Source organism: Triticum urartu, chromosome 3A (assembly GCF_056163025.1).
Source record: "Triticum urartu cultivar PI428250 chromosome 3A, HENAU_Tu73, whole genome shotgun sequence".
In the NCBI taxonomy this organism is placed as follows: domain Eukaryota; kingdom Viridiplantae; phylum Streptophyta; class Magnoliopsida; order Poales; family Poaceae; genus Triticum; species Triticum urartu.
The window spans coordinates 720320999-720330942 of NC_141875.1; positions in this window are offsets into that span (position 1 = coordinate 720320999).

Here is a 9944-nt window from a genome sequence, read left to right on the forward strand (position 1 = left end):
ATGGGCGTGAGTTTTGGATGACGATGATCATCTACTAAGAAGAATGTCTTCACAAATTTTTAGCTCAAAAGGAGGATCCTAGGTGGTACTTGCTTTGCAAAGTACCACGCTGGACAAAAATATGAATGTTGAAGCTGGGCTCAAAATAATGAATGGAGTGAGCTGAAATTTTGTGGAGGATGGTTATTTGGACATAGGAAAGCATTGTAGAAAATTGATACCATTTGGACATGCCAAAGTAGTACTTCCTTCACAATGCTCTTCTATGGACAGAAACTTGGGAAAACTAGTGAGAGAGATTGGATGAATGAAATGAGCTCAAAATTGGTGTAGGTAAGTTACTTAGGTATGGTCATGCGCTGGTAAATTTTCAGATCATTTGGGTAAGCCTAGCTAGTACTTACTTCACAAAGCTTCTCTCGAGGTAGAAACTTTGGAAATTTCCCGAGAAAGATTTACTAGGAAAATTGAGCTGCATATTAGCATGTGGCAATGATTTGGGTATGGAAGAGTGCCCGAAAAGTTTGAGGGTAATAGGAGGGGTCTATATAACACTTGCTTTGCAATGTGCCAATTTGGCCATAAAATATAAATTGAACCTGGGCTCACATAGATGATTTGACTGAGCTGCAATTTGGAGGAGGGTGATAATTTGGGCACATGAAGGAACTGTATAAATTTCATGTCATTTAGAGATATAAAAAAGGTACTTCCTTCACAATGCTTCTAGGTGGACAAAAACTTTGGAAATTTGCCGAGGAAGATTTGCTAGGCAAATGGAGCTGAATTTTGTCATGCGGTAATAATTTGGATAGGAAAGAGTGCCCAAAAATTCCGAGGGCAATCAAGAATATATAAATAGCACTTCCTTCATAAAGTGTTGTTGTGAACAGAATAGGAAAATGAATATTGTTGAATTAGTTTTGAACTAGGAAAGGAAGGATTTTTACATATTTGATGAAGATATGCCCCAAAGAATTTATGAGATTTTTTTGGGAATTTTGGGAATGATAGAAATATAGGTTGCTTCACAACCTAGGGCAAAAACTGCCACATGGACATGACACATAGGCAAAACTGATGAGATGGCGCCTAGTCATCACAACCCACCACAATCTACAAGGCTATGACCATCTATATTGGTCATTAACAACTATAAATAAGGCAGCGGACTAGCACTGTTTGCTTTGTGACCATTTCGTGTAAGGAAATTACGACCTTTCTGACCAAAATGGTCGCAATGGTTTAGGGTTTGGAGCCCCCTGAACAGCTTTTGACCAATTGGTCTAAAATGGTCATAAATTTATGACCAATTCTTCGAGGGTCACTGATAGAAGGTCATAAGTTGACATATTTCTTGTAGTGGAAGAAGCCATCTAGCTACTAACTATGGACCCGTAGGTTTGAGGTAAACTACTCACACTTCATCGGAGGGGCTATGGTGTTGATGTAGAAGCCCTCCGTGATTGATGCCCCCTCCGGCGAAGCTCCAAAACAGGCCCCAAGATGGGATCTCGTGGATACAGAAAGTTGCGGCGGTGGAATTAGGTTTTTGGCTCCGTATCTGATCGTTTGGGGGTACGTAGGTATATATAGGAGGAAGGAGTATGTCGGTGGAGCAACAGGGGGCCCACGAGGGTGGAGGGCGCGCCTGGGGGGGGGGGGGGGGGTAGGCGCGCCCCCTACCTCGTGGCCTCCTCTTTTCTTTCTTGACGTAGGGTCTAAGTCTCCCGGGTCTTGTTTGTTGAGAAAATCACGTTCCCGAAGGTTTCATTCCGTTTGGACTCCGTTTGATATTCCTTTTCTTCAAAACCCTATAACAGGTAAAAGACAGCAATTCTGGGCTGGGCCTCCGATTAATAGGTTAGTCCCAAAAATAATATAAAGGTGGATAATAAAGCCCAGTAATGTCCAAAACAGTAGATAATATAGCATGGGGCAATCAAAAATTATAGATACGTTGGAGACGTGCCAGCGCCTGGCGTGGCCGCTTCCGGCTCCTGGCCACCTGCCAGCCATCCCGCGGATGGTCCTCGGGCGGAGGCCGGCAGATCTCGGAGCGGACACGGGGACGTGCAGACGACGGCGACGAGGAGGCAGCAGGCGACGAGGCGACGGGGGATGCGGGGGTCGTGGGCCTGCAAAGGATCTGCCTGTAGGAGGCGGGTGGGGAGCCGGCAGAGCTGCCCGACGAGGGGCTGGATTCGAGCGCGCGAGTAGCCAGCCGCCGCAGGAGGAGGGGTGGCCATGGGGTGGTCGATGGGGCCGGAGCGACCGCCACCGAGGTGGGTGGACGCCGGGGCCGGTACATGGTCTTGCACATTGTATATACCTTAAATCTTTTGTGGCATCCACAACCACCTCCATCTTGCCTGCCGTGAGGAGATCATTGAAATTGTTAGATAAGGGGTAGATTTTCAACTCGGTTCTTTGCCTCAGCCGTTACCTTATTCTTCACTCGAACTCTAGCTTACACAGGCAAAACAGAAATGGCACGAGTCTTTTTTATAATATTTTTTCTCCACTACTCCTTTCCTTCACCACCACTATTTTATCTAGTGTTTAATCTGAAACAAATTAACAAATCAGTGACATGAGTCAGAAAATAATTGACATATATATACATGTCACAAATTAGGAAAAGTCTTCTCACTTGTGTAATTTATAAAACATTACTATATTCATGACTCCACATCAGGATTTTTTTATAAAAAGAGTATGTTTGTGTGAAAACAATTAGCCATCTAACTAAGACATGAAGTATTCAGTTAAAATAGTTCATTATTATCTAATTATTACTTTTGTTATTAAAATACATTGGAGCTCGGTTCAAAGCCTACATATTTGTTTTTTTCTGTGAAAACTTCGAATATGTCATTTAAAGACATTATAACCGAGCACTTTTCCCGCCCTCTCAGGCTATCAAGGTTTTTGGCCATCGAATCTGGCGGATGAACATTTTCTGGCCGTCCAATCTGACTCCTGGATGGATGTCTCTAGGGCAGCTACTCCCGTGACAAATTCTGCCATATATGGTTAATTGGGCCAATATGGGCTTTCTGATTGCTCTTGTTGCTCGGTATTGCTCTGTAGGCAGTTGGTACGTCTCCTTCCCCTTCATAGCAGAACAAAGAGCATCAAAAGTATTCCCTCTATATCAAAATATAAGACATTTTTTAAAAGAAATTAAACTGGTGGTGCTATAACTTGGCGTAAACGGTCACTTTGGTGCTAAAAATTGTGGTGTATATTGAAGTGGTGCAAAAACTTGGCATTAACGTGCAAATACGGTGCTTATCTCGTTTATGTACGGAGTATATGCTGACTAGGCGTATGGAGCCCGCTGTCAGCCACTCGACCAGAGAGATGGGGCATGTGACCTGATTTTTTTCAAAAACATCCTCAAAATATATATTTTCACAAAAAGCCCCTGTTGACGTGAGAGAGTGGCATTTTTTCACCACTATGAGGAGCGGGTCCCACCTGTCAGACAAGAGTGAAAATTAAATCAAAACTGAGTCCTCCTGGACTCGAAGCCATGTCCGACAACAAGCCACAACACGGATAACCAGTACGCCAACAAGATATATATTGTTTAATTCGGATAAGAAAGCTATATGTACTAAACTGGAAGCATGAGGAGCTTTTATGGGCTGCAGATAGTGCGGCCCATTGTACACCTGTTCCTTTTTAAAATCTATTTGTAAAACATAATTAATAGAAATATGTTCAAATATTTGTGTGATACAAATATTATACATGAAAATGATTATTAGTAAATATAACAGCATTTAAATATACATCTGTGCATGATATAAAAAATATTTAGTTAATACGGACATTTAATAAAATTAAAATATTTAATGAATACATAAATATTATACAGTCACGGATTATATTTAAATTATAGAAAATGAATATTCATATGACCAGTTTAAATTATAAATTATGATTACTTTTACTTATCAAAACATTGAACTATACAAACGTGCATATAATTATTGAAATGCTGTATACCTAAAATAATTTTATGAATTGTAATTTAACTTTTTCTAATTCCTAATTATGTAAATACTGTTATAATTCATATTTTTTAAATAATATGTGAACAAATTTATAAAATAATTTATTCTGTTTGCATGTACAATATTTATAAACACAAATATTTGTTTGTTATGTTTATTACTGAGATTATAATTTAGATTTTTCAAAACACTTATAATTTTGATACTTTCTACAGGAAAAACATAAAAACTAACAGGTGCAGAAGAAGCCGCAAGATCTGCAGCCCATTTAACATCCGCCCGCGCTGTGATTAAAAATACATATTACATTTTTTCCTGTACTGGCCGAAGAAAACTTAATGGGTGCAGTGGTTTGTGTGCTCGTTTGCCTTGATGATGTTGTGTGTTCGATCCCCACCGGCCACATCTGTTATTCAGTTTTCTGTCTCAGGTGACATGCGGGACCCACTTCTCATAGAGGTGATGACAAAATCTTCCCAGTCAACATCGAGGGTGTTTTTGAAAAAATCAGGTCACATGCTCCATCTCTTTGGTCGAGTGGCTGAGAGTGGGCTCCATGCGCCTAGTCAGCACCTACTCCATACATAAACAAGATAAACACCGTATTTGTACGTTAATGTCAAGTTTTTGCACCACTCCAATGTACACCATAATTTCTAGCACCAAAGTGACCATTTATGCCAAGTTGTAGCACCACCAGTGTAATTGATTCTTTTTAAAACTATGCGAATCTAAAAAAAGTTATGATATTTCGACACGGAGGAAGAAATAATAGAAAAAAAAAACAAAACCGCGAACCAACCTGTGATTGGATGGTTAGAGGGACCGTGGTATCCCAGCCCACCAGGGTTCAAGTCCTGAAGCTCGCATTTATTCCTGGATTTATTTCAGGATTTCCAACGATGCGCATTCAGTGGGAGGAGACGTTTCCGTCGACGACGAGATGCCTATGGCGACTTCGTAAATTTCAAGATGATATGCCGGCTCAGTCTTTCGAAGGTGCTCATATGGATAGGGTGTGCGTATGTGCGTTCATAGAGGTGAGTATATGCGCGTGTATATGAGCGTTTGCGTCTGTAATGTGTTAAAAAAACCAAAACCTAAACAAACAAACAAACAAAAACTGACATGTCCTCGCCGCGCCACAGACATGTAGTCGTGCTCAGATTGCGAATTCAAAGACACAATCTGCACAATAGAGCCGACATGTCGTGGCCGCGCACAGGACACCACAGCCTCGGACGTCGTGCTGCCGCGTCAGAGCATCTCCAACAAGCGCGCCAAACTAGCGCTGCGCCGCAAAATCCCCCCTTTTTGCGCACGCGCAACCGGAATAGCTGCTCTAGCGGGCGCGCGAAAACCGCGCGCGCGGCATACGTAGTCCAGCGCGCAGGCCGAAACGCAATCGCGCGCCGCTTATTTGCTGCGCCCACTCCCGCGCGCTGGACTCTCGCGCGCTCGCTCGCACCTCCCACCCCCCCTCCAGCCGCGCCGCCGCCGCCGACTGTGCCACCCGGCGACCGTTCCGGCGCTTCCCCGGCCTATCCCCGCCCCGCGCGCGCTTTCTCCGGCCCCCTCTAGGCCCGCCGCCCCGTGCGCATGCTGGTCCGCCGACGAACAGCGCCCACGCGCTCGCTGCCGCTCAACGCCCGCAAGGTGTTCGACAAAACGCTTAGAAGGTATGTATTGCTCAAAAGCCATGAATTTCGTGCATGTTGATTGTAGTTTTTTATTTATAGCATAGTATTCAACATTGTAGATGAGTTCGTCGTATGATTCTTTCGAAGAAAAATTTGATATGGAAGAGGAGGATGATCTTGCAATGATCCTAGCTATGCATATTAATAAAAAACCGAAGCACGGTGGTTCGGTTATGGGTTGGCAAAAAATTTGGAGGGATAGGATCGATGCCCACAACAGATTGATCAGGCATTATTTTGCGGAGAATCCCACATACCCCGAGTCGTATTTTCGTCGCCGGTTTAGGATGAGCACCGAGTTGTTCAGGCGCATTGCAGAGAAACTAGCGAGACATGACCGCCTTTTTCAGCAAAGGAGGAATGCCGCCAGAGAGCTCGGGCATAGCACCTTTCAGAAGGTGACAGCCGCTTTGCGTATGTTGGCATACGGTATACCGGCTGATCTAGTTGATGATCACTTGGCTATGGGTGAGAGCCAAGCCATCATGTGTGTCAAGCGCTTCGCAGTCGGAATTGTGCAAGTGTTTAGCGAGGAGTATTTGAGATCTCCCAACGCTGAAGACGTCGCAAGGCTTTTGGCGATGAACAAAGCTCGCGGCTTTCCTGACATGCTTGGCTCAATAGATTGCATGCATTGGAGTTGGAAGAATTGTCCAAAGGCATGGCATGGGCAATTCCACGGCCAAAAAAAGGGTTCCACTATAATCCTTGAAGCGGTGGCTGATCAAGAGACTTGGATTTGTCATGCATTCTTTGGAATGCCTGGATCTTTGAATGACATCAATTTGTCAACGGGTCACCACTGATGAGTAAGATTGCAAATGGGAAGTTGCCACCGGTGCAGTTTGTAGCAAATGGTCGTACATACAACTATGGCTATTATCTAGCGGATGGCATCTATCCAAAGTGGCAAACCTTTGTCAAGCCGTTGAAAAAGCCAGAAGGTAAGAAAAATCTTGATTTCCACAATGCTCAGGCAGCGGCTAGAAAAGATGTGGAGAGAGCTTTTGGGATTTTGCAAGCCCAATTTGCTATTATGAGAGGAGCGGCTAGATTTTGGGATCAAAAGATGCTTTGGTACATAATACACGCTTGTGTGATCATGCACAACATGATCATCGAGAATGAGCGTGGCCAAGATGTAGACTACTCTCAGTATGAGATCTTGGGATATCCCATGCGAGTGCGATGGAGGGCTAAAAGGGTGGACCGTTTTATTGCCTCCTATCATGCCATTCGACGTCCTGCAGCGCATAATGATCTTCAGAAGGATCTCATTGAGGAGTGGTGGGCATGGAATGGACGAAAAAGAGCATCATGATTTGTGCGTTCGTTATTGTATTGTTGAACTATTTGTTGTGTTTAATTGCACTATTTGTTGTATTGAACGATAAACTGTTTGTTTGAGTTGTAATAAACGAAATTGAACTATTTATTTTTGTTTGTTTTTGATTTTTTTGCTTTTGTTTTCGAATGCATATGTTGTTTGTGCGCGTCACGCGCGCTGCATTTTAGCGCGGCTGCTGGAGCCAGCGCTGCGCGCCGCGCCAAACCAGGCGATGCGCGCGCGGCATATGTGTTTTTTGCGCGCAGCGCGACCGGCGCCTGTTGGAGATGCTCTCATACTGCAGAGAGGCGAAGGACCGCCGGATTAAGAAAGGTTGCCGTCACCGCAAACTCACCGGCGGTCCGACGGCGCCGCTCACAGACGATGCCCTCACCAGCATCTTCACCTGGCTGCCGGACACAGCTACGGTGGTTCGCTATGCCGCCGTGTGCCGACGTTGGGGCCGTGTCGTGTCCATGAGCGCCGCCGTCCTCTCCCGCTCCCTGCTGCCCCTCGGTCGCTTCTTCCCGGACCTAGCCGTCGGCCTCTTCCACCAGGAGAAAGACGGGCCCACCACCCGCGGCGGCCAGGACGCGACGCCGTCGCCACGGCCGTGTTTCGTCGCAACGGCCTTCGGCGGGCGCTTCCTCCGTGATGGCCGGCACTCTTTAGGTGTGGAGGGACTAGATGGCTGCGACGGCCTCATGGACCACTCACGTCCCGTTGCATCCCGGAACGGCCGCCTTGTTCTGGAGCTCCGGAGCGACCTGCGCCAGGATCGCGCGGCTGACGGCCTCCGGCTCGGCATCTGCAACCCTATGACGCGTGACAGCATCGTTGTTGTCCCTCGTTTGGTCTTAGGAGGCAATAACAAAACGAAGATACTGGACTACAGCTGCGCGTTGCTCACCGGCGATGACCTCAGCCCGCCGCACTGCCACGCCTTCTTTCGTGTTCTGCTCGTCTACAACCACAACCGTGGTGGCGGGCAGTCCACGGTGCTCCGGTGCTACTCCTCGGACACGGGGCACCGGGGACCGGAGACTGAATCCAATGTCAAGATCCCCAGCTCCAAGATGCGCAACATCGGTCCGGCGGTGGTACGCCACGGGGTGGCATTCTGGGCTCTCGAACAGAGTGTGTTCGGGGTGCGCCTCTATCGGAACGACCACACCATGGACATGCACCTGATGCCCTTCGATACCTCAAAATTGGGCCCAAACAACCGCCTCATGGGCATCTCGCCAGACAACCGACTCTTCTTAATATATTGCGGCTACATGAGAGTATCAGACGTGTTGGGAAGGCTTGTGTTGAAGCTGACCTGTCTTGAGTTTCCCAATGAAGTTGACATCCATACAGGTAAGATATGTACGGGTCGTGAAACCATGCTGGTGGAGCAAATGCTGAATGTTCCACGAGCTTTTCCCCAAAACCCTAAAACCCTCTGGCGGCAATTAGGGCTCGGTGGCTTTGACGGCGCACGCCGATCCAATCGGCGAGGCACACCGGCGATCCACGGGGCGATGTCTTCTGCCCCCGGTGGTAAGGGACGGAACGACGACGGCGCCCTCTCCCCTCGCTCGGCTCGGGCTCGGATGGAAGAGGCGCGTGGAAAACTGGAATTCTCTGAGGAGGAAGCGACACCTCTGGTGATCGATGACTCCGATGATGGATCTCCGCCGAAGTGGCTCCTCGCAGGCAAGGTGTTGTTCAAGAATCTTTTCCACATACAAACAATCATGAACGCACTACGCCCTGCTTGGGGAAACCCTAGAGGCTTGTCCTTCTGACCTCTTGGAGAGAACATGTTTGCCGCGGAATTTGCATCAAAACGTGATAGGGATCGTGTCTGGGACGGATCCCCTTGGCACATCAGCAAACATGCTGTGATCTTGGAGGAATTTGAGGACCATATGCAACCTTTAGAACTCAAGTTTGATAAGCTTTCAGTTTGGATTCGGGTAGTTAATCTGCCCTACAATCTGAGGAATGAAACGCGTGGTTTGGCGATTGCGCAGCAGGTTGATAAATCTGCTTCTGTTGTCCAAATTGATCCAGTAGGGGGGGTTCTTGCGAGCCAGGGTCACTATTGATGTGCAGAAACCCCTGCGGAGATGGATTCTGATCAATTCGGCTAAGAGAAAGAGCATCGGTCGATATGATATCGAGTATGAACAAATACCCCACTTCTGCTTCTCTTGTGGTCGGCTTGGTCACTCCGACCTATACTGTCCCACGCCCGGGACTAGAGATGAAAACGGTGATCTCCTGTTCAAGGCCTCGTTGAGAGCGTCGGAGGATCGCAGGAAAGCTAATTCGGGAGAGAGCTCAGCACGGGATAAGCATGAGAAACAGCAAAGTACAAGAGAATCCCGATCATCAAACTCTCAGCCGAAGGGAGGGCCAGAAGTGAGATCACCTGTCAAAAATCTGGTGATGCAAAAGCGTAAGGGGGCCCCACAAGCGACTCAGGTCTATCGTCAGGTGGTGAAGCAAGCACTGGCGATCACAGAACATGGCGAGGCTGCTGTTGGCAATATAGATGGAGAAGGCACTTCTGAACAAACTGCTCTAGATGCTGGAAACCTGAACGAGTCTCCCCTTGAGAGGGAATCAAAGAAGAAGAAGCCTACTCCACCATCGTTTGAATCCTCGGCAGCGGCTGCTAGTCAGCCTTGCCCGAGCCAATGAATGCAATGAGTTGGAACTGTCAAGGGCTTGGGAACCCTGCGACAGTTCATGAGCTTCCCAAGCTTGTGAAGCAAGAAGGCCCCACCCTGTTATTCGTCATGGAAACAAAGATCAGGGGGCAACGAGTGGAAGATCTGAAAACTACGTTAGGATTTCATGGTTGTTTTGCCGTCAATAGTGATGCGCTTAGTGGAGGCA